Source organism: Lissotriton vulgaris, chromosome 4_1, assembly GCF_964263255.1.
Source record: "Lissotriton vulgaris chromosome 4_1, aLisVul1.2, whole genome shotgun sequence".
NCBI lineage: Eukaryota > Metazoa > Chordata > Amphibia > Caudata > Salamandridae > Lissotriton > Lissotriton vulgaris.
The window spans coordinates 2017719642-2017743859 of record NC_141691.1 but is presented as its reverse complement, the minus strand read 5'-3'; the positions used below and the strand labels follow the sequence as shown (position 1 = coordinate 2017743859).

At 46.5% G+C, this 24218-nt stretch overlaps 1 protein-coding gene across 2 annotated transcripts in view; it reads right to left on the bottom strand.

Moving 5' to 3' along the window:
• LOC147724892 (transmembrane protein 276-like) overlaps positions 1-24218 on the bottom strand; it is a 95239-nt gene that overhangs the window by 14296 nt on the left and 56725 nt on the right. The gene's annotated exons all lie outside the window — the stretch shown is intronic.

Genomic DNA, 24218 nt, shown 5'->3' with positions numbered 1-24218 from the left:
TTAGCAGAGAATGTGCTGACTCCCCATTTTACGCAAAAGCATGGAGTTCGTTTCCTGGTAAATATTAAAGCAAATAAAATAATAATAGATGCAAAAAAATTCTAATTTAAGGTCTTTCCTGCCAGACCACACAAGTAAAAATACCTATATTCAGTTTACAGAAGACTTAGGTCCGCCCATTGTTCATAACAGGTTGGCTTTATTGTCACTCATTTTCTTTTTTTGTTTTTTGTTGTTGCCCTATGTCGCCTTTCGTCCGATATTTTTTGTATTTTCCCCTTCCTAATAGCATAGCCTCATTACTTGTACCTTTCAACCTATTTCTCTGCAAGTAGTACTTTTCTTCTTTTTGTTAAAGAACTCCATGAGACTGCATGTGTTTTTCAGCTATCTTCCTAGGATAATTCACTAGATATTTCCGTGGGCCTGTTTCTCTCGCTCACATGTATGGTTCTCCACCCCAATTCTATGTTGCTCTCTCTCACCCCCAGCCATGTTGCTCTCTCTGTAACTCCCTGCCATGTTGCTCTCTCTCTAACCCCCTGCCAAATGTTGCTCTCTCTCTCTCTTTCTAACCCCCTGCCATATGTTGCTCTCTCTAACCCCCTGCCATATGTTGCTTTCTCTCTCACTCCCACCACTCACGCCTTCCGTATTGCCTCCGTGCCAATTGCCCTCCGTATTGCTTCCCCAAGCCCCTTGTTGCTTCTTCAACACCCCCACCTGCTTTGCATAAACTTGCTTTTTGACCACTTCTTTTCTTTTTATTTACCGATCCGTTTAGGGGAGTGCTGTGCCATAGGCTTTTTTTTCTTTACCCTTGCTGTACATCATCGGAGATGGTGTACAGAATGGCTAAAACCCATTGGCAAAGACATCTTGTCTCAAAGATACGATCTACTGGATTCGCCTTTGCTGGTTTACACTACCATGTCCTACTGGGGCAAAAATACCCCGTGCTTTTGCAACTTGCACAGTGTAAATGGTACGATCACTCAGGTTGAACTGGCGGTGCTAGCCGCATACGCCATCACCAGGAAACTCAATGCAGTCTTATGAAGAACATAATTGGCTGGATAAATCATTTTGTTTAAGGGATGTTGCAGTTGAATGCTTTTGGGACCAAAACAATCTCCTCAAGTAATTCATTATATTTATTTGAAATTTCTCATTTTGCACAAAGTCGAACTTGCTCCCGGTTGGCAAAGAGCAGCAATTAAAGTGGAAATTGCATGTGCGGAGCGAACACACTACTATCTATGGCAGAGCTAGGAGCCTGCATGGAGTGAGATTGTGAAGTGCCTTGGACAGACACTCAGCCTCACTGCGCCTGCGCAGAGGAGTCGACCGAGGAGCTTTGCACTCACATACATCTCAGCGTGTGGCGCGAGGCAGTTGTTGCATCTCACTAATTGTGGCCCCGCGCGGACAATGTCATTGGTGGGCTTCTTTATGTCCCTGAGAGGACACCGTCCCACCTGCACTGGCACCGAGCGGTCAGCTGATGCCTCAGGTGGAGCCGTTCACTGCCCCCGGCCTATGGAGCCGCCTTGGTGAAATAAAAAAAGAAACCTTTGTAGGAACGACTTCTCACCTCAAAGCTCTCCTTCAAAGACACTTCCAAATGTAATTCACGCCCTCTCTATTATCTGAAGGAAGATCCTCCATTATAGAGAATCTTTTTCGCCATGACTATGGAAGTGCCTTCCCAGTGTGTTCTGCCAGTTATTGCAGTACTACCCTTCTACCTGTGTTTGGTACTCTTTTGTAACATGCACATGCCACTTTTCTCTTGTAACACACTGTTTGCTACCTCTTTCATTTTGTTTGCTTTAGATACTTGCACAAGTGCCACCCTTGCCTATGTAACGTTTGTTCTTGTGTCTGCCACATATTGCAGTATTACACCTCTATTTGTACTTAGTAGACCTTTGTGACCTGCACACGTGTCACTTTTTCCTCTTGTAATGCACCGTTTGCTACCTCTTGTATTTGTTTGATCACAATTGTCACTTTTGCCTCATGTAACTTTACGTTTGCTTTTGTAATTTGTTCACTTGTAATGTTCTCCTCATGTATCATTACTGTTCCTATTGTAAAGCGCTCTGACACCTTCGGGTAAGGAGGGGCTCTCGTGAGGAGAGAGAGCCCTGCAAGCGCCACTGCAGGTGAAGAGACCGGGGAAGGAGAAACTGCCCCCAGAGACGGTGAGTGAGGGCTCAATGGTACGGGGTGGTTCCGATCAAGGGACAGATTCCGAGCGGGCCCGCCCGAGGAGGCCATGCTTTCATTGTGCATGGGAGCGTAGGTGGTGACAGAGCCCCCGGAGGCTCCAACGTGGGATACAATCGCTTTTCGAGCCCAAGTGGCTCCAATGATGGCACTATTATCTTATGGTTGGCCCAGAGGGGCCCATGATTTTCTCCCGTAATTGCCCCAGCCTCGGGAAAACTTCATTTTAAAAAGTGCTAGTGCACTCCACGTTCTTGGGGGCATAATTTGTTCTACAGAGCCCAGGTGGCTCCAACGTTTGGCAACATTAGTGCTAGAGCCAGATGGCTCCAGTGTTTCAATAATTATTCATTGAGCCCCGAGTGGCTCCACCAAAGAGAGACACATTTGTCCTGAGGGCCAATGAGAGCCTATGCTGCATTTTCACTTTCACAGCTGCCCAGCAAGTAGTGGGCAGGTGCACCGGTTAGGTTCTTCTTTATTTCAGGGGACATGAGTTTTTACTTCAGGAGTGAGACGCACTCTTTTGCCCATCCCTACCTTGGCCTGCACAGCTGTGCAGCACTTAGTGCCAGCTACAACGTTTAGGCCCTTCATTGAAGATTCCCAGCTGTCCAGCTAGTAGTGGGCAGCTGCCACATTTAGGTTTGCGCCAAGTGCGCCCCCTGTGACCGTCGCTGCATTGGCAGCGCGCCCTGACTATTTGGACAGAGGGCAGTTGAGCCCCTTATAGATGGCCAGTTGGCCCAGGGGACTATTAGGTTTGTAAGGCGCAAGGCCCTAGTGTACTTTTTATAGGCGCTAGGAAATGTAATGTTTGTAGTGTGATTTATGCACCTTGATTTATGCTTATAGATGTGCTTTTATGCTTACTAGATTTTACCTACTGTATTATGTTTTCTACTGTGGTCTAGGTTTGATTTATTCCGTACTGCAGGTTATGTTACTAAGTTTAAGTTTATTTCCTAATGCAAGTAATGTTTAGGAGTTGTGGTCTACTAGATTTAGGCTTATGAGGTTGGTGCAGAATATAGTTCTTGCCTTATGTGCTACTGTGCCTGTTCTTTGATGTAATTATGTACGCGAGGAGCTTGTATGCTCGATAGGGCTGCAGAACTGGAGGGCTCCCTGATTATTGCAGAATGACTCTGAAGACTCCACGCCAAACCGGCCACTCACCCCCTCTGAAGACATGTGGACACTGGCCCTGTCCTCCTGCCGCTTCATGGCATAGATTACACCCGCTATGCTTTGGGAATTTTGGGGACCGACTGAACGTAACACCAATGTCTCAACCCCCCTGCCTGACCTCAAGTTGTCAGCCTCAGTCGGTCTCTCCACGATGCTCTAATGCTCCCGGACAGTAGAACTTGTCAGCGTCCTGAGCTTAACCACATCCCTTACCTGACTTTGATCTACCTGCTCTCCCTCCTGGACATGTACTCTGAACCTTTCCTCAACCGTAGAGGCCCTGCTATTTGTCCGATTGAGCTACCTGTTAGCTGATGAGGAGAGGAGTTGTGGATTCCCCCTCGGCTGTCACCTACCCAGCCGGATTTTGGGCAGACTTTCCTTCGTCTCTCTGTCGTTTCTCCCTCCTACCCTTTCACCCCACCCCCTTCCTCCTCTATGCTCCCTTCTTCTCGCCCTCTTCCCCTTTAATGTTTTTCTGTTGAGACCTAGCCATTCGACCGATGCCCGGTGGACCTACCTGATAGCTGAAGAAGAGATGGACCAAGGATTCCCCCTCGGCCGTCACCTACCCAGCCGGATCTTGGACTACCCCTTTTGCCTCACCCCATTTTCCTTTTCTTCTATGATCCTAAAAAGTTTTTTCTGGTATCTTTTGTAACTATTTTCCCCTTGTCTCTATGTCCTGTCTTCCTCCTACCCCTTTACCCGATCCTCTTACCCTTCCTGCTCCATTCACCTTGTTCCCCTATGTTCTTTAAATGCTTTTGTTGATACTTATATAACTTTTAACTGATGTAATTTGCAACATTATTGTACCTCATGTAAAGCGCTCTGATTCCATCGGGTCTAGCCAGTGCTATATAATAACTCAATAATTAAATTTGTTCCCATTTAGTACTCTTTCTCTCTTTGTCTACCTCCCTAGCTCCTATCCCCTCTCACCTGAATCTCTCACCTTACCTGCTAGTCTGCCTAGCCCCCTGTCCTTTGTGCCCTTTGACTAAGCACTCCATCTCCCCGTGTTGAGGAAAGACCCAATATTTATACTCTGGAGTCTCAGCGTACCCGCTGAGAGAGTCCACTGCGCCAAGGGAGCCACACACAGCTGAGGTATGGTATGGCACCCCTTGCCAAAGCACTCCCTCTCCCCTTTTTGGGGAAGGATCCAGTATGTAGGCCTAGAGTCTCAGAGACCCCTCTGAGAGAGTCCACTGCGTAAAGGGAGCCTCCTGCAACAGAGATAGGGAGGTGATACCACTTCCCCTGAAATCACAGCTTACTGGACTTTGGACGTTGCTTTGACTCGTCTACCGGTGTGTCCACGTCGCCCTTCCCCCTCCTCTTTCCTTGCGATGTCCTTCACTCTTTCCGCCTTCATTACCTATCTACTTCCCCAGCTCTTTTTCCCTCCCCTGAATCTTTCCCCTTGCTTGCTTGCTTTTCCCCTTTCGTATTTGTGCTTATTGTTTATCTTGACCTTACAAGTACTTATGTTGCCAAGCTCTAATAACTGTGAAACCTTTGTAACGATGTAACCTGCAACTACGATCTGATGCTCATGTAAAGCGCTCTGATACCTCCGGGACTAGCCAGCACTATATAAAACCTTTAAAATAAATAAATATCTTTTTCCCGTACTATATGTTTCCATTTCGTTACCAGTCTTTAACTTTACAAGATAAGAGTTTTGTGCCTGGTGATAAGGCTTCTTGGCACCTAACACACAAGACAGAAAACTCCCAGTTGTTCATTTATGTTACTTCCAGTTTCAAAGATTGATAGTAGCACACAAAACAAGAATTGGCAATACAAATAGGTCTCGCCTATAAGACCTTTCAGCTTGCAAAATGTCTTCTAGTCATTAGGTACAGCAATAAGGCTGCTGTGCTACACAGCTACGGTACAATGACATGGCCACCATGTCATTTTGTTCGTGTATGCATACATTCAACACAGGCTTTTTTTTTACCTCACTGATCTGAGAAGGGTCGGTAAATAAAAAAAAAGAATAAAAATGAAGCGTGAAAGCGCTCTTTTAAACCGTAGAGCAAAAACACTTAAAAAAACATAATAAAATCACGGGAAGGGAGTGGGTGGGGCCGAAACGCCATGAGATGGGAAATTAAGCAACAAAGGGGGGGTTGAACAACATGAGGGTGAAAGAGCAACGAGAGAGCAACACGAGCATTATATGCACATGGACCAGAGAGAGCAGAGTGCAGTGGGAGAGGATGGACATAAAAACGCAAGACACACACCTGGAATCACACAAATTGTCATGGAGTGCTTATACATAAACAAATAGTTCACTAAAAAGCGAGCAGAGGAAGCATAAAAGCCAGCCAATCGATGAAATGGGAATGAAGCTATGCTCCAGGGGAGGGACAGACATAAAATTGACAAAAAAGCCACCAAATAAGAAGTAGTGAAAGCGACAGGAAAGCTACGACCCTGTATAGTCTTGCTAAGCCGACGATATTGCTTTCAAAATCAGAAGCTTCAACCAAAGGAAGGATTGACAAAATAAAAATTCTACAAAAAAAAGTAAAAGAAATGATCATTTTAACACTTTTTTGACATAGAACTCCAACAGAAGTTACACCATTGGCAGTAAACATTGCCTTTTATTAAGACCTTAAATTCTTAATGTTTATTAAGCCTTTTAACGTTGCAAACGTATAACTTGTCTCAAGGTTTTCATATCTTAATATTGCTGAAGTCTTACTCAAAGAGTTTGACCCTCCAAAAAATTGCTATGAGAAGAGATTCGTAAAAAAGTGGTCTGGAGGCCAAGCGTGCTTCTTTTTAAAGCAGACTAAGCGCTTTTCACTCCACAATCGCAAATGAACACACAACCTTTTTCAGTGGCGGCTGCCACCAAGGAATACTGGTGAGGCAGGGGCGGGAGGGAAGATAGGTGGTAGAAAAATAAATAACATTTCTTACCTGGCTGCCAGCCACCGTCTCCGTCCAGCTCCTTCCTCTTCAGTTCATGCGGGAAGCACACACAGGCTCCCCATTGCCAACCACAAAGCTGCTGTCACCATGACAGTAGTGTCGTGATTAGTCGGAGCACCATGGTTCAGCGATCATTTGGGGACTCTGAGCCTGTGCATGTTCTCAAGCCAGGCTGTCATACAGCCTGGATGGTAAACATGCAAACTGCGCATGACTGTTGGCCGACCAAACCGTCATGCGCACTTAAGTGCCCGAACCACTCCTTCCCTGCTGGCTGTGATGACAGCACAGCCCCGCCTGCCCCGTAAATCTGCCCAACGGAAATATAAAATGATAATTTTTTTTCCTCCTTTTTCCACAGCTCAAAGAGCAGTGGGGCGGCACTCCTCCAACTTAGCGGAGAAGCTGCCGCTGGAACTTTTATCAAATTTGCCTCCAGCATTAAATAATGCTTATAACGGATAGCTCACTAGTTTTGTTCTAGAGCCCTTCAAAAGAACAGCTGCTTCCCTTCAAGAAGGAGAATGCATTTTGCCAATGGGGATTGGTCCCACTAAGAAAGAAAGAAAAAATCCAGGATCCATTTAAGTGAACTAATAATCGGCCCCTCACACCCTTTTTGGATTTTTACTCTTGAAAGACAAAGCTGGTCCCTTTAAACTGATCTGCTTTATTTCCCAAGTCTAACCAATCCTTCCAGCCCCTTTACATGTTCAGATTGCTCCACTATTCTCTTTGTCACTCTTGCTCCATGGGTGTCAATTTGGTCCATGGCCAAGCTGGCTCTGACCCCAAACCATTTGATGCTCCTCCTTTCTGCCTCCCTCGCTTCTGGGCTGGATGCGGGTGAGTTTTCTCTAAACTAAGTAAAGTAAGCAGAAGAGATTCTTTTAGGGCTTAAGCAAAGTGCGTCCCGTATCAGACTCCCTGCCTGTAGGCATATTCCTACACTGCCGATAGTGAATAAATCAGGGGGTTGCAATGGGCACGATCCACATATATCCTTATGCCTGCAGATCAGTAGTGTGGCAGATCAGTAGTGTGGCAATGTGAGACCCCATCTGAGGTGGGGGATACAGGACTGAAAGGCTAATGGGTGGTGATTGAGGTTGTTGGCCACTGACGTCCATCCTCCAACAGCTCTGCAAAGTGGGCCAAGTCTAACCTATTCCGCATTTCACTCTCAAGTATCAAGGGCGAGAAGTCAAAGCTTTCACAGGGAAGTGGAGTGGGAGACTAGAGCTCAGAACTCAAAAGCCAACAAAAAGACTCAAAGTATTGTCCAGCCAGTGCTAGTGTTTTAAGTAAAAGAAAGTAAGTTACACATGCATTACTAAATACTATATACACTCCAAAGGCGGTGCAGTTAGATCCTGTAGGGTGGTGTACAACCGTCTAACGAAATGCAGATATCACTGTGGGGGCCTCGTCCTCCCCATTCTTACTCTCGCATGATGAAACCTTCAATACTAAGCCACACTGTAAAGCACTTTCCTATATTGTGCCAGGGTTCTGCATAAAGAAGCAAAATAAATATAGTGTCCTAAAAATCAGAGTTTTCCTCAAGGTCTCTATTCTCTATTCCTGGTGATAGTACGCCATGATATGGAAGACTGGTTGGTGCAGGTGGTTGAGACAATTCTTTTCTGAAGTGTGATAAAAAAAGGCATAAAGATGGAGAGGAAGTGGGTTAGGGTGATAGAGGGAAAAAGCCCTCATGGAGAGACAGCAGGCCTGTTTAGCTGGGAGTCGCAAAGATACGGGCAAAGGGATAGATAGGCAAGGCATAGGTGCAGATCACTAGTGATTACTCCAAAGATTGAACTGTGGGTCAGTTCATTTGTCTTCTGGCCTGCAAAGGAAAGTGCAAGGAGCAACAGATTGCTCTGTAAGGAAATGCCTCTTTGTACATGATTACCCCAAGGTTTTGGACTGATGCTGCTAGTTTATCAACTCCGAGTGCACAGAGGCCTGCTCACCATACCTCAGTGCCAGTGTTCTAACCCCTTACAAAGTGTATGCTGAATTGGCTACTGCCAATTGGCATAAGCTGACTTACATATAAGTCCCAGGATATGGTATCAAGGATACCCAGGGCAGGTAAGACAGAGCGTTACCCCCAGGGCAGCAGCACTGATTGTGCCACCTTGTGTGGGCCCAAAAAAAATGGCTCCCAGCTTGCCACTGAAGCCTAGAAGAGCAGTTTTAAACTGCTAGCTCGACTCTGCCGTTTAAACCAATGGTAAAGCCCCCACTTCCCTTAACAATATATGCAAGTCTTCCCTAAGGAAGGCCTAGAGAGCCCGAAGGCAGGGAACTGTGTATTAATAAGTAGGACATACACTTTTGATATGTCCGAACAGCAAAACTTCTAAATTGCCATTTCTGCTGTAGAAAAGGAAGTAGCCCCATTGGCTAACACAGAGCTACCGGATGACCACTAAGCCCGGCTAACTACTAGATGGGATTACAAAAATGGGTACTTCAAGGTATCAAATTCATCATGGCATTAAACCAGACTTGATGCCCAAGTTGAATTTAATGTCACTTTTATGGCGAAAAATAACTTTTAGAAAGTTGTCTCTCTGTAGCCCAGTCTGTCCAGGTGCCTCACACAGTTGCTGACCACCAGACAGCTTTCTACCCTCCTGGGGAGTACTGTGAACGTCTCCTAGGCTAAGGAACAATGGTAGCCTACTACAGAGAGGTGTAACCTCCCCCTTGCAGGAAGCCACTCAGGGTGCTGGCCCAAAGGGCAAGCTTCAAAGGCCAAGCAGGCTTTAGTGGACAAATGGTGATCCTGAGGGGTTGCCCCTTTGTTAAGGAAGACAGACTGGCGGTGAGTGCCTAAATATTTTTTTCCGTGGGCTTGTAGCCCTCTAGGGTGGGGTACAAAGCTTCTAACATCCAAGGAAGGATTCAGACATCTTGGAAGTGGAGAGAATAGTGCACCATGGGATTGCTTGATGCCACACATAGCCGGAGGTCATCACAGGATGGGAGTCATCCTGGTAGCCCATTGGCTGCTGACCGTATCATCCCAGGGCACTTTCGAACCATAAATGTGATATTCCTGGCACCCTGAACCTCAGATCATGATGGAACTGGAGAAAGGACCGAAGGAGGTCTGCCCTGCTAACCCTGGACCTTGCAAGAGAGGCTGCACCGGCTGCAAGACTGTACCTGCGCACCATGGGTTAGAGAAGAGAGGACTGGGCCTGTAGCTCCCAGCTCAAGACGACGATGCTCCTAAAAAAGTTGCTACAAGGGCCAGTCGATTGACCCCATGGAGCCAGCACCAGGGCCATCAAAACTGAAGAAGCCCTATTCTGCAAGCTGGTATAGTCACATTCCTGGAATTGTTGCCAACCACCACAGGGCAGTTGAGAGACCACCACTCAACAGCCAAAAGTTGCACCGGAGTCAGCTGGATCTGGGAATGTCCGAGTCCAGATTAGTCACCCCCGAGGGACACAATCCTCCACCATAGGATACCGCTGGACCCACTCTGTACTGAAACAGGTAGCACAGCATCAGCTCGGCTTCTACTGGCTAAAAGAAGTCTTTGAGGGACCCCAGACTATGGCTAAAGTCACCCCACCTCCTCCGTGGACAGTGGAATACCCGCAAGGACACCACAGTTGACTGCACAGCACCCACAGCATCCTCAGCATCCTGCATCCCCAGCATCAGGATCACTCCATTATAGTCTATGGGGGGTTTGATATAAAGTGTGGAATAAGACTTGAGACTGCTTTGGTGACCAGGTTAATGTCTAAATACTGCTTGGTGGACCTCTGGACCTGGTCAGCCTACGTGTGTCAGAGGAGCCAAGCACACAAATGCCAAACTTTTCAAGTTTCTAAACTTTACAGAGCTTTGGATTAATAGGCTGAGGTTTTTGTTTTACTTACAAATCTATGCCTTCTGAATCCTCCGGACGATTTAGCTCCTCTTGGTGTCTACAAATTCGTAACAATATAATATATTTTAAACTTTGTGTCAGATTTCTTTCGTGTTGGGTGACTTTTTTATTTTTATTTTGTGTTCCTAAATGCTTTACACTAGTTCCTTTGTTTATGCCTTGCTGCTCAAAGTCACAGCTACTCAGGGTTGAGCTAAAGGTTTTTGCAAACAAGCCTGACAAGACCAAAGACAGTTTTGCAAATGTATTACAAAATAAGGCCATATGACCACACCATATAATGCACCACAATCCTCACACCCTCTGCTCGCATTGAGGCACAGTCTCATTTCCTGCAGACACAATACTACTTTACATGCTCAATGACACTATTAAGTCATAGGTGTGAGCAGGTGCGATGAGTGTCATCAAACTCTGGAGCTTTGGCGCCACAGTGGGAAACCACCAACGCCAGGCTAGCCCAACTTCAGTCAAGTCAAGTCAGAGAAATGTATTGAGCGCACACATCACCCAGAGGTCTCATGGTGCTAGCGTCCAACTCCTCTGGAGTTGAAGGTCAGATGAAAGCACGTTATAGATGATCAAATAGCCAGGTTTTAAATTCCTTGCGGAATAGTTTGTGATCTGTCATAGAGAGGAGCTCTGATGGAAGTTTATTCCAGAAAGCAGGTGCAAGGAAAGAGAAAGATCTACCGCCATTCCTGGGGGGTGCAGATTCTACGAGGGGTAAGGAGAAATTTGGTATTTGACCTAAGCGTCCTGTTCGTCTGATACCAGCTGAATTTTTTGGCGAAGTAGCTTGGCCCATTTCTGTATATGTTCTTGTGCACCAGACAGAGGACCTTGAAGCGGATTTGCTTCCTAACGGGAAGCCAGTGGAGAGTTTTCAGACTGGGCGCTGATGGAGACCTCGATGGGATGTTTAATACGAGTCTGGCAGCAGTGTTTTGCAAGACTTGAAACCTAGAGTAGAGCTCCTCGTTGATGGAGGCCAACAGGGCATTTTCATAGCCGATATGACTTATGTTTAGTCCCTTGACAAGTGGTTTGCTAGATTAATTAGGGATCTATTAAAAGATTTTGCGTGGATTGCGCATTATTCCATAACAGGTGCTGAATATATGATTTATATGGCTTTTCATTGACAACTGATTGTCAATCATTACTCCAAGGTTCCGCACCAGGGGTTTTGGAGATGGACAGGACCCAGGTTCTGAGGCCACCAGTCATTCGACCAGAACTCGTGTGCCCTTCCAAAGAGAATGACCTCTGTTTTACTACCATTCAGCTGGAGATGGTTGGTACGCATCCAGTTATCGATGTGGGTCATGCAGTTTTTTAAACGGATCTTGGGTCGGTGGGATCAGGGCCTAGCGTAATCAATAATTGTATGTCATTGGCGTATGACACCACATCAAAACCGTAGGACCTGATCACTTTGGCCAGTGGTGTCACAAAGATTAAAGAGCATGGAACTTAAGATGGAGCCCTGAGGGACTCCCAATTTTACTGTCCGACTGCAGGAGACCAGGGTGCCCATTTGTAAGGTGGTGGTTCTTTCAGTTAGATTGTTTCTAAGCCAATCCAGGGCCACACCCTTGACAGCCATCTCCCAGAGCCGTTGTTCTAAAATGCTATGGGAGATGATGTCGAAAGTAGCCGACAGATCCAACAGGGCAAGCATGGCTGACTGCCCATTGTCCTGGGCCAGTGAAGGATCCAACAATCAAAGACTCTCCGGGTGGGTGGTAAGCTGCTTTTTGACCAAGGACTCAAGTACCTTTTCAAAATAAGGAAGCCAGGAAATTGGGCGTTAATTGCAAGGTACTTTGGGGTCAGCAGAAGGTTTTTTCAGAATGGGCTTGACCCTTGCTGCTTTCCATCTAACAGGGATTACTTCTTGTGCGGGTCTACTGGAGAACCCGATTTGATCTTCGCCAAGGCAGTTGAAACTTCATCTGAGGTAAGTGTGGTGAACTCTTCTAAAAGAGGGAAGGTGGGGTTGAGGTGGATGTCAGGATTTTATGGCAAAACTGGAGGCTAAGATTATGCAATCCTCTTTATTGCTCCACCCCACAGCAGCATTTCCAAGAACATAGAACACAACAAAGTTCTTTAGAACATAACAAAGAGCCAGAACCTCCATAACTCTTCTTTCTTTTTGCTGCTGACCTAGAGATAAGTCTTGCATGTCTTCGCTCACTTAATTTTGAATGATAATTCTTGAATGTGTGAATATTATTATTATTATTGTGTTAGATGCATGTTTATAGTTGTCTAATACATTTAAGAAATGTTTAGTATGATTTGACTAGTATTTCTTTCTAGAGCATATATAAAAACTAAATTGAATTTTGAAAGTTTTAAACAATTTTACTTAGTTTAACTGGATACCAACCCGGAAATTTCTATCCTCAGAAAGAAAGAGGGAATTCACGAGGGAATAGGAGATCGAGAAGATCAGGTAAGACAAGACCGTTTTGTGACCCATGTAAAGTTGGGCGGCAGACGTGCCCAAGTTTATCAGAATTGGAGTTTGATAACAAGGGACCCATGGATTCTGCAGACGGTTTTGGGCTATCATATAGATTTCAAAGAAGAACCAAAGCAAGATCATTAATATCCAATGATAAAATCCGATTTGACTCTGTCAGAGTTGGTAGAGAAAGAAGTAAGAGAGTTGATAATGAAAGGAGCAATTGTGGAAGAATTGGAAAAGTGTGTGGGTTTTGTAAGCAATATTTTCTTAGTGGAAAAGAAAGGGAAAGGTATAAGGCCTGTGATAAACTTAAAAAATGTGAGCGCTTGGGTAGAGTACCATCATTTCAAGATGGAGGGTATGAACATGTTGAGAGACGTACTTCAGACATGGGATTGGATGACTCGACTGGATCTAAAAGACGCGTATCTTATAATAACAATATGTAAATGTAAATGTAAATGTACATGTATTTATATAGCGCAAATCCCCGACTCGGTATCTAAGCGCTTGCTTAGGGAACCCGTCCTGGTATTCCCCTGTGAGATAACCCCGGCAGGGTATCCACAAGGTGAAAGCCAGGCATCCCACCGCGAGGGGCCGTTGTGGAGATTAAGCAAGCTATTGCCCAGAGTCGCAGAGTGTGAACCCGTGAATCGGGTAGGCACAAGAGCGAGAAATGTCGAGTCCGTGGAATTTTGAGCCCAAGACCCGCCGAGGCGGGGAATTGAACCCTGGTCCCGGGCTGACCTCTGCTTCCAGGTCTGCCTCCTCTAACCAGTGAGCCACACTTCTCCACAAAACACCAGAGGTTTCTGAGGTTCAAATGGGAGGAAGGTTATGGAAGTTTTGTTTATCTCCCCTTCCTGCTCTCTTCAGCCCCTTGGTGTTTCACCAAAATGCTGTGTCCAGTTGTTGCCTATCTGAGAGAAAGAGGGATACGAGTGATAATCTATTTAGAGGACATTCTGATTATGGATCAGGAGAAGAGGAGAGTGGAGGATCACGCAAAACTAGCTGTGGATCTTTTAGAGAGTTTGAGGTTTGTAGTCAACAGGGAAAAGTCTGGTCTGTCCCCAAGTCAGGAAACAGTTTTTGGGGTTCATGCTAGACACTATTCAGGGCCAGCTGAGATTACCCAGGGACAGGATAAAGAAAATAAGAAAAGTAATACGAAGGGTTTTGTCTTTAGATGTTATCTCTTTGAGAATGTGGACAAGGATTATAGGTCTGTTGTCAAACTAGTCAAGCTATTTTTCCAGGACCCTTGAATTATCGTGCTCTTCAGTGATTGAAGAGCAGTCACTTAAAGCGTGGAATGAAATATTCTCAGGTGATTACTCTTTCTGGCGAGGCCAGATCAGAACTCAATTGGTGGCTAAAGAATATGGAGGTATGGAATAGGAAAGCAATTTTCAGCTAGAATCCGGAATTGATTATAGAGTCAGATGCCAGTTTATCTGGTTGGGGAGCACTTTGTTGTCAACTTCGACAGGAGGTATGTGGACTGTAGAGGAAAGGGAGTTACACATAAATTGCCTGGAGCTGTTGGCAGGGTCTTCTGCTATAATGAGTTTTACGAAGGACAAGGCGAAGTGTTCAGTGTTGTTGAGATTGGACAATGTCTCAGCTGTGAGATATGTGAACAAGTTAGGGGGTCCAAGATCCAAGGATCTAGCAGATCGTGCAAAAGTTTTTTGGGATTATTGCTTGAATCAGAATATTTTGGTTCAAGCGGAGTATATACCGGGACAGAAGAATGTACAGGTGGATTGGTATTCAAGAAAACAAATGGATTCCAGTGATTGGATTCTACACATATCAGCATTTGAGGATAATGGAGTTGTGGGGGCCTTGTTATGTGGATCTGTTTGCGAACTGGAGAAGTTTTTCAGTTGGCATCCAGATCCGGACTCAGCTGGGATAGATGCTTTCAGGCAGGATTGGCGGGGCCTTCGTCCTTATGCTTTCCCCATTTGTTTTAATAACCAGGGTGAGCTTGATGGTGTGCAAGTGGAAGGAGACAGTGGTTCTGATTACTCCCCTTTGATAATCTCAGGTCTGGTATTCCATCCTTTTGGAAATGTCGATAGATTTGTGGAAATTAGCAAAATTAATGTACCTAAGCGGCGTTCATTTGCCCTCTCCCGTCCCCCTCCCTGTAGGCACCACGTATACCCTGAAATGTTGACCGCATCAATCTGCCAATGAAAGCCCGTGCCCATATGTACATGACAGCCATTTTAGGCCATGGCCTCTCTGTCCGTTTTTATAAAATCCCCGGCTTCCCTCCTGCGCGCATTTGAGCACCCCCCTCCCACTCTCACATGCATAGACCATAAAACCCAGCACTCTGCGCGACCCTGCTATGAAAGGCAACCCTCCTGCTTGACCCAGGCATCCCCCATTTCCCTCTCGAAGAAGCATCCTTCGCCTCAGCTGACATAGCCCCCCAGCTGTATCTGACTGCCCCTGTTCTCTCATGTACGGGTCATAAGACCCCTCTCTCTCTGTGCGACTCTGACCCTGCGCGCGCCCTGACCCCCTCCCTCTCCCTCACATAGACAAGTCATAAACCTTCCTCCTCTGCAAGGCCCTGTCCTTGGGAGTCACGGCAGCGCCTGACCAGCACCTCCTCTCCTTTTATGAATAACCCCTCTGTCAGTAAACCCTCTCTCAGCGATGGACTGTCCACACATGTCCTAGGCCATCGCCTAAGCCGGAAGATACTGTTTATTGCCCTTTATTGTATGAAGTCACTCCTCTTCAAAGGATCTTCTATTGATCCTGGCCACCCCACCCCCTGGGCTATGATCAGGCGCACCCATCCTAAACAGTTGACGGAACACTCAGCTGCGTGATTGCCCTCCCCTCTTATCAGCAGGTCAAGGGTCCCTATTGTGAACACATGTGGGGTAGGATTGACACGAGGATTATGGGGATGTCTTTTTCTTGTTCCACAATATCGTGATTGTAATACCAAGTGATTTGTAAAGTATAAAAGACTGAGTCTCAGCTCACTTGTTAGAGCACCTCCTGAAAGACACCGTGTTTCGTGTCCGAAATGACAGGCTCTCCTCATGAGAAATAAACTCTGTTCTTGATTCCTGCTCCCAGCGCCCGTCTCTTTTATTTGGTAATTATTCAGAATGGGAACTAAGAGGCGTCTTGCGCCAGCAGCCCGGGCATCGATACTAGTATGGGCTCCTTTTTCACAATTGGCGTCCCAACGCGGGGTCCATCAGTGACATGAGGTCCAGTAAGAGAGATCCAGACGATGAGGTGAATATCTAAATGATCGGAGTATACCTGCCTTGGAGGGCCCTCGTCCGGCTGCCGATTGAAAGAACTTCACCGATTCCGAACGGACCTCTCTCGAGTGACCTACTGTCCTGACTGGAAGCCCACAGGAATGCTGCAAAGAGTAAGAGAACGATCGGGCGCTGGAGGGGGAAGACGAAGAACTGTCCGCATGGTCCGGTCCGGGTAAGATTAAGTAGGGTGTTTTTACGCCTGATTGGTAGGGTGGTTCTATCCACCTGATTGATTGTATTGGAATCGGTATTTGTATACTGATATTGTTGGTATTGGTTCATTTAGCTTTGGATGCTACTTGAAATATTGGTTCTCTTATTGAGAACGAGACATTCTCTGTTTGCAAACAGCGGCGAATAGGAACGTCGTCCCTCTTTGCAGATAGAGAAGGGTAGGTAATGCAGACTTTTGTCCCCGTTGTAATCCGTCATGCCTACTTTTCTCCCCACTGATTGTTTGAAATCGATTAATAATCGATTGTTGCTCTTTGAGATCTTCCCTGTCTACAAACTGAGACGAGTAGGAATATTCTGTCTTCCTTTTTGGATAGCGAAGGGCAGGTAATGCAGACATTTGTCCCCGTTGTAATCCGTCATGCCTGTTTTTCTCCCCACTGATTGATTGGTTGCCTGGACATTGTTGTTCCAGGAATTGTTTCGTTTGAGGTATTTTCTGCCTGCAAACAACGTGGAGTAGAAATATTCTATCTAGTCTTTGCAAGTAGTAAAGGGTAGGTTATGCCCATTTGTGAATTCGTCAGTCCTACCCACTCCCCACTGATTGGTTATTTGGGGGGTAGCTCGCATGGTCCGCCCAGGAGACTACCCTTATGGAGGACATATGCTCCCCACTCATGGGCCATTTGGTGGAAGTAGACCATCTGGTCCGTCCAGGAGGCTACCCTAGTAAGTGGAAGTACATTGCTTGGTCTGTCCAGGATGATACCCTAATGAAGGAATATATGTTTCCCTTTTGATCGATAATCTCGTTCCACCCCGGACCATTTATTGGAGGGAACTCGTCTGGTCCGTCCAGAAGTACCCCCTAGTGAAAAGGACACATAAAAATATGAAGTGATCACCGTTCCCTACTAACAGAAAGCTTTAGCTCGAAACACGCTAAGGAAGAGAAGGAAAAATAAAAAGAAATCAGGCTAAGTCAGTAACCCCCTGATGAGCTCTTGACTTCACTAAAAATAAGAAACATTAGAAAAAGTTCGTAATAAGAAATACAAAATGGCGGAGATTTGACAGCAAGACAGCCACGAGGTAGCTAGGTTACGCTGCCTACTCCTGCTCCAAACATGTCTGCCTCATTGCCCACCACGCCCAAATAACGGTCACATGAAATAGATACAAATCAATAGGTACCTACCCCCATTCCGGAAGCTCCCGAAGTGCAACAGGTCCGCGGTTACGCCCATCCGGAAGGCGAGGCCTCGAGGCATGCGGGGCTCGCCTGGCCGCGGTCAGAAGGAGATGCTGTTGGGCAGACGGCCCAAAGAATCATAAGGACCTCTCCTTCTCTCCTCTTCTGCTGCCCTGCAGGCCACGGGGGGGGGCTGTCTTGCCTCAGCCTCCGACCACCCCCCCCCCCCTCTCACTCTCGCCTGATCCGGTCCGCAAAGAAGGCCGAAGCCGAGGCAAGGACGGCGGCGCTTACAGGTAGTCCCGCCACATGTCAATACATGGACAATTGTAGGTAGTCCCGCCACATGTCAGGGCCTGGACAATTGCACGTAGTCCCGCCACATGTCAGAAGGGGGGGGGGGAATGTCTTGCCTCAGCCACCGACCCCCCCCCATCTTCAATAGCCGGCACGGCCAATACCGAAGCGGTGGAGCCGAGGAACGGCGCGGGGTCGCTGGAAGGGGGAGGCGGCGCGAACGAGCCTCCCCCACCTCCCTCCAGGTGGAGGCTTCCAGCGACACCCCAACGCTCTTGCTTAAAGAGGGTCCACATCGAAAAGCGGTCTTTTGCCCGGGACGGGCACACGCCCCATGCCTCCTCTCCTCAACTTTGAAGATTCTATGAGAGCCGGGGGGCGCCCCGACCCCTCCGCATGGGTGCCCCCGTCCCCCTCACTGGAACCGCGACATCGGCGCACTCCTGCCGGCGCCAGCCTCAGTTTGGAAATGGCTAAAACACCGCCAAGGTACAGACTTGTTCAGTTCCGGTGGAACACCAGAGTGACCCGGTAGGAAAATTGTTGCCGCCCTCCCCACTCTTTGACTAATGGTCCATATTGTTAGACTGTTACCACATTGCACAAAAACTTTTTGAACTGCCAACGGAAGGTTCTGGTCCAACCATGAATCATTGGAGGCATTCTGACTGTGCTGGAACTCGCCCGACCCCACCCAAAATGGCGCTGACACAAAATGAGACTTTTTAAATAAACCTTGTTGCACCCTGATTGCGCAGCTTTTTGTCCCGAGATATGTATGCAGTTTTTGGATAATGAAAGTAGATATGAAGGATATTGAGTATGTGCTTGGACAATGAACTGAACTAGGGTGGGTACTGATTATGATTTGGAAAATGAATTGGTGTAATTTAGATAATGAATGAGCATTGGATAATGAATTTATGAATTAGTTGAAAATGAATTACTGACATGCATCATGCTTGCTCTGTAGGGAAGTTTGATACGATTTTTATTGCACTGCTGCACTTTATGCAATGAACTGCCACCAACTTTGTTCTTCCTATGTACAGTTCCAATCTGCTCCGTGGCCGGTCCACTGGGTTGTAGGCCTGTATTTATACATCAACACTTTTTATTAAAAGTATTTTGAAAAAGAAAGCATAGTTGTAGCGGTTGCATTAATGAGTTTTGGATGTTTTGCTACTGTGAGCGAAGAATAAGTATGATGAAAACTGAAGGATAAAAAGAACCCGATATTTAGCAGCTACACTATGCGTCACAAACAGCCGGAAAAGTGTTTTAGACGCTTTAAAGCGACACCACAGAAATGCCACCTGATCGCCACCCTTGCCCCCAACAAAAGGGGTCGCGACCAAGTAACTCATGTAGATACGCAGATCGTCAATGATTATCTATCTGACCTTACTGGTACCTCTGGGCTTAAACGCCGAGATGGTAAAGAAATGCACTACGTGGAGATAGACCGAGTATGTGGTAGGTAAAAACATTTTCGGATTTATGCGCGCTGATGCGTTTTGAATGCTGCACCCCCCCCCTTTCTTCTCCTCCCTTCTGCAGGTCCCGTCGGAACGTCGGCTGAAGTATGGAAAAGCGACGATCGAGCGACCGACAAAAGGAGAAAAAGGGGATCTGAGCATAGTACTTGTGCTAACAAACTTTGACAGACATAGACGTAGATATGACTGTTCCGCCGTTAGAGCCTGACGACTGGGAGGATGGACTGACATAGAAACTTGACGGGTACTGTATGACGGCAATTGACTCGAAATTAGCACGCTAGATAACGCGATTATGACGTTTAATTAGATGGGGAAAGGACTAGGGAAAGTCCTGAGATAAGGGTACCCAGGCACCACCCGTCTGGGAAGTTAGAAATGTTGCTGATGTTCAAAATGCACTGCCCCCTTTTTCACACTCTTATAGATATAGCCAAGCTGTCCGACTGTTCTCCCGATCAAAACTTGCCGTTGCCTCAGCCTGGAGAACTTCCCACCAAAGGAAGAAACTGAAAAATGGTTTGAGATCCAACCATGGGTAAATAGCGCGACCAGGTTAATTTCTGATCGACTAACCGAGGTGTAAGTATTGGCAATTGAGAACGCTCGCAGAGATAACAAGCGAGAAGGAAAAGGAGGGAAGGGTAGAAAGAGCTAAGCATGTAGATAAATAGGATAGTAAAGATATGTAGGATATATTATGGATTTTGTTGGCCAACTATTGTTTTCTGTTTTGTCGTGAATGTCTTATATATGTAATACATGTACTGTCTTCCTCTGTCTGAGTTCGTGTATATGTGCTGTAGGGGTTTATGTTCTCCCTTTGTTTGCGTCTCTCCGTTACCTGAACCCCTGCTGTTCTGTGTCGTGAACGCACTAAATGACCTATTTTTATACACATCTCTCTGTCTCTCTCTATCTCTATCCCACCTTTTTCCTCTCTATATCTCTCTCCCTTTCTCCCTCTCTCTCTCTCTCTCTCTCTCTCTCTCTCTCTCTCTCTCTCTCTCTCTCTCTACATGTCGTACGTGTACCAAATGGCTCATTTAGATTGCGGACGACTCTCACTCTCTGAGAGTCTCCCTATTTCCTCTTCCTTTTTATGGTAAAACCGTGCCTCGCTGGCACCAGTCTGATTGGATACTTATTGAACGCGAAGGTGTTCAGCGAAATTGACCAAAACTCAAGTGATTGTATCTCGCCATATTACTACCTCTCCTTTCTGAAAAATGAATGAACTCGAATTGGCTGAGAAGGAAAGGACAGGTAAGACGACTAAGGTCCCCCAATCTGGCCATTTATAGGGGAACTGTATGTCAATGGCACCTTATTTTTCTGTTCATCAGAGACGAACGCCAACGTCTAGATTGACCCCCAATGCCCAGATCACCCCACCCCCTTTTGCACCCAAGCGCGAGCGCCCGAAGCATCCCCGCCCCATTTGATAGACCCCAGCTGCTGTCCCGGATATAAACATGATGACCATGAGTAACTGTCGTCCCTCGAGAAAAACCTGTTTTTACCCTGACTATCAATGATAGCGCCCCCGCCCTGTTTGAAAAGGTTAGCCAGCCTTAAAGGGAAATGTTCCGAAATATTGAATATGATGAAATGCACAGTTGATGGGAATCTTATTTATCATCACTTGAGTTATAAATAGGACGATGAATAAACTTGGCATGAACTCAGTAGGAATGCCGACATATGCACTGCTTGGTAATAGACCTCTGACTGTGACCGACGAGCGTATCTCCCAAATGCGTAGGATTAAGGGAGGAATTCACATGCATAGATGTCTTCGTCTACCAGTTCTCTAAAAACTTGTTTTGTACCTATTCAAAGATTCACGATCACCGAAGGAGAAGGGTCGGACGTGACGTACAGCCTGGCTGCAGATCTTGAGACACGTGTGACCTCGACCAAAGGTGGAGCTGCAGAGCAACAAGATACGGGATGAGACAGCACTTTCAACGTGGAAAATGAGAAATGACGGGCCACCCTGAAGCCCTCCGTCTGCTAACCCACGTGTGCCTGGAGTCTCCGTCCCCCTTCTTTGGGCCCGATTGATGGGCCTGCCTGCTTGTTATCCTTTGCTCCCTTGGTCCCTTTGTGTGTCCCAGGAACCCTGACCCAACTCCGCCCTCTCTCCTATCGACTATTTGAACCCCACACGCCCTCTTTTCCACGTGACTTGTTGCCAAAAGGAAGAATTGCATTCAAGTGGGAATAGGGTGTTGCCACGGAAATATAGGTGCCGAGCATAAGGCGCCGCTTAATGGATTGTTTAGGAAACAGGACTGTGGTCTAACAGCAGAGGACTGGCCGCACCCTGCAACGCGTAAGGATAGGCCCGAGCTGGACCTATAGCTCCACCGCCGGTGCTCAACAGCGCCAACGAAAGGACACGGACTAGAGCCTACCAGTGATGGCTCACTGCTAAAAGACACTGTGACGAAGAGATCTTGTGTATTGAACTGAATTCCGCCCTCAACTACTTGAACAAACTGTTCATTGGTCGCATTTTCAAGTCAGAAACATTTTATGCTATGTAGTGCTTTTTGAAATAATAGGAACTCGACAAATGCAATTTCCTATGTGCTGCCTTCTGCCCATCACATCAACTGTTCATGATTTTTGTGCAATATGTTAGTATTGACAAATGCTATTTCATCAACCACATGTTTATATGTACGCCCATCAACTAGGAAGGATAGGAAAATGAACTCGCTTATGTTAAAAGCGGCGACTGTGGAAATTAGCAAAATTAATGTACCTAAGCGGCGTTCATTTGCCCTCTCCCGTCCCCCTCCCTGTAGGCACCACGTATACCCTGAAATGTTGACCGCATCAATCTGCCAATGAAAGCCCGTGCCCATATGTACATGACAGCCATTTTAGGCCATGGCCTCTCTGTCCGTTTTTATAAAATCCCCGGCTTCCCTCCTGCGCGCATTTGAGCACCCCCCTCCCACTCTCACATGCATAGACCATGAAACCCAGCACTCTGCGCGACCCTGCTATGAAAGGCAACCCTCCTGCTTGACCCAGGCATCCCCCATTTCCCTCTCGAAGAAGCATCCTTCGCCTCAGCTGACATAGCCCCCCAGCTGTATCTGACTGCCCCTGTTCTCTCATGTACGGGTCATAAGACCCCTCTCTCTCTGTGCGACTCTGACCCTGCGCGCGCCCTGACCCCCTCCCTCTCCCTCACATAGACAAGTCATAAACCTTCCTCCTCTGCAAGGCCCTGTCCTTGGGAGTCACGGCCGCGCCTGACCAGCACCTCCTCTCCTTTTATGAATAACCCCTCTGTCAGTAAACCCTCTCTCAGCGATGGACTGTCCACACATGTCCGAGGCCATCGCCTAAGCCGGAAGATACTGTTTATTGCCCTTTATTGTATGAAGTCACTCCTCTTCAAAGGATCTTCTATTGATCCTGGCCACCCCACCCCCTGGGCTATGATCAGGCGCACCCATCCTAAACAGTTGACGGAACACTCAGCTGCGTGATTGCCCTCCCCTCTTATCAGCAGGTCAAGGGTCCCTATTGTGAACACATGTGGGGTAGGATTGACACGAGGATTATGGGGATGTCTTTTTCTTGTTCCACAATATCGTGATTGTAATACCAAGTGATTTGTAAAGTATAAAAGACTGAGTCTCAGCTCACTTGTTAGAGCACCTCCTGAAAGACACCGTGTTTCGTGTCCGAAATGACAGGCTCTCCTCATGAGAAATAAACTCTGTTCTTGATTCCTGCTTCCAGCGCCCGTCTCTTTTATTTGGTAATTATTCAGAATGGGAACTAAGAGGCGTCTTGCGCCAGCAGCCCGGGCATCGATACTAGTATGGGCTCCTTTTTCACAGATTGTCCAATCCTTCTTCCGATGTTCCCAGCTATCTTCAAGGGAGCGTTGCGGGAATACCACAAATTAGTTCTTTCAGGTCAGTTGAGTCTGATGGCATGGAGAATTTCAGGAGAGTCTGGGAAGTGCCAGGACTTTCAGGCGAGGCTTCTCAGCTTATCAGAGAATCCTGGGTGCCAGGAACGAGGAAGAGGTATAGATTGGATTGGCAAAAATGAGTTCGCTGGTGTTTGGAGAGGGATTTCGATCCCATTTCAGTGGATGTACTTTTTGGGGTAAATTATTTGGCATCTTTGTTTGCCTCAGGTTTAGCGTACAGAACTATCAATTTACATAGATCAGCTATCGCTGCTGGACACAATTTAGTTGACGGGGTCTCTGTAGGTCAGAATCTTTTGGTGAAGAGATTGCTGAGGAGTGTAAGAGTTTCCAAGCCACAGGTGGACAGGTATTCATCTACATGGGATGTTTCTAAAGTTCTAGAATATTTGGTGAATTTGGGGTGTAATAGCGGTTTAGATTTAAGAATTTTGAGTGGGAAACTGACAATGTTATTGGGTTTGCTCTCTTTTAGAAGAGTTTCAGATATACGGGCTCTAGATGTGGGAGCAAGGATTTTTAATCCAGAAGGTGTTTGTTTTTATCTGTGCAGAAGAACGAAGACAAATTCAGATAGCATTTTCTATCCTTATTTTGATGGGCATGAACGTTTGTGTGTTGTGCGTTGTTTAAAAGAGTACAAGAAGAGGACTTCAGTTGTTCGTCCAGCAAATGAAAAACAGATGTTAATTTCATATAGAAGACCACACAAAACTGTTTCAAGTCCAACTTTGGCAAGATGGGTGAAAGAGGTGATGAGGAATGCAGGTGTTGATGTAAGTAGATTTGGTGCACATTCTGTGAGGGGTGCTTCGGCTTCAAAAGCCTTAATGCTAGGAGGTGCGTTACAGGATACTCTTAGATGTGCTGATTGGTCTAATGACTCTGTGTTTAGGAAATTCTATTTTAAGCCTATGATGCATGCAAGTTCGTTATTATTAGAGAGGCTTTGAACTTGCATAATCTTAGCCTTCGGTCTTGCCA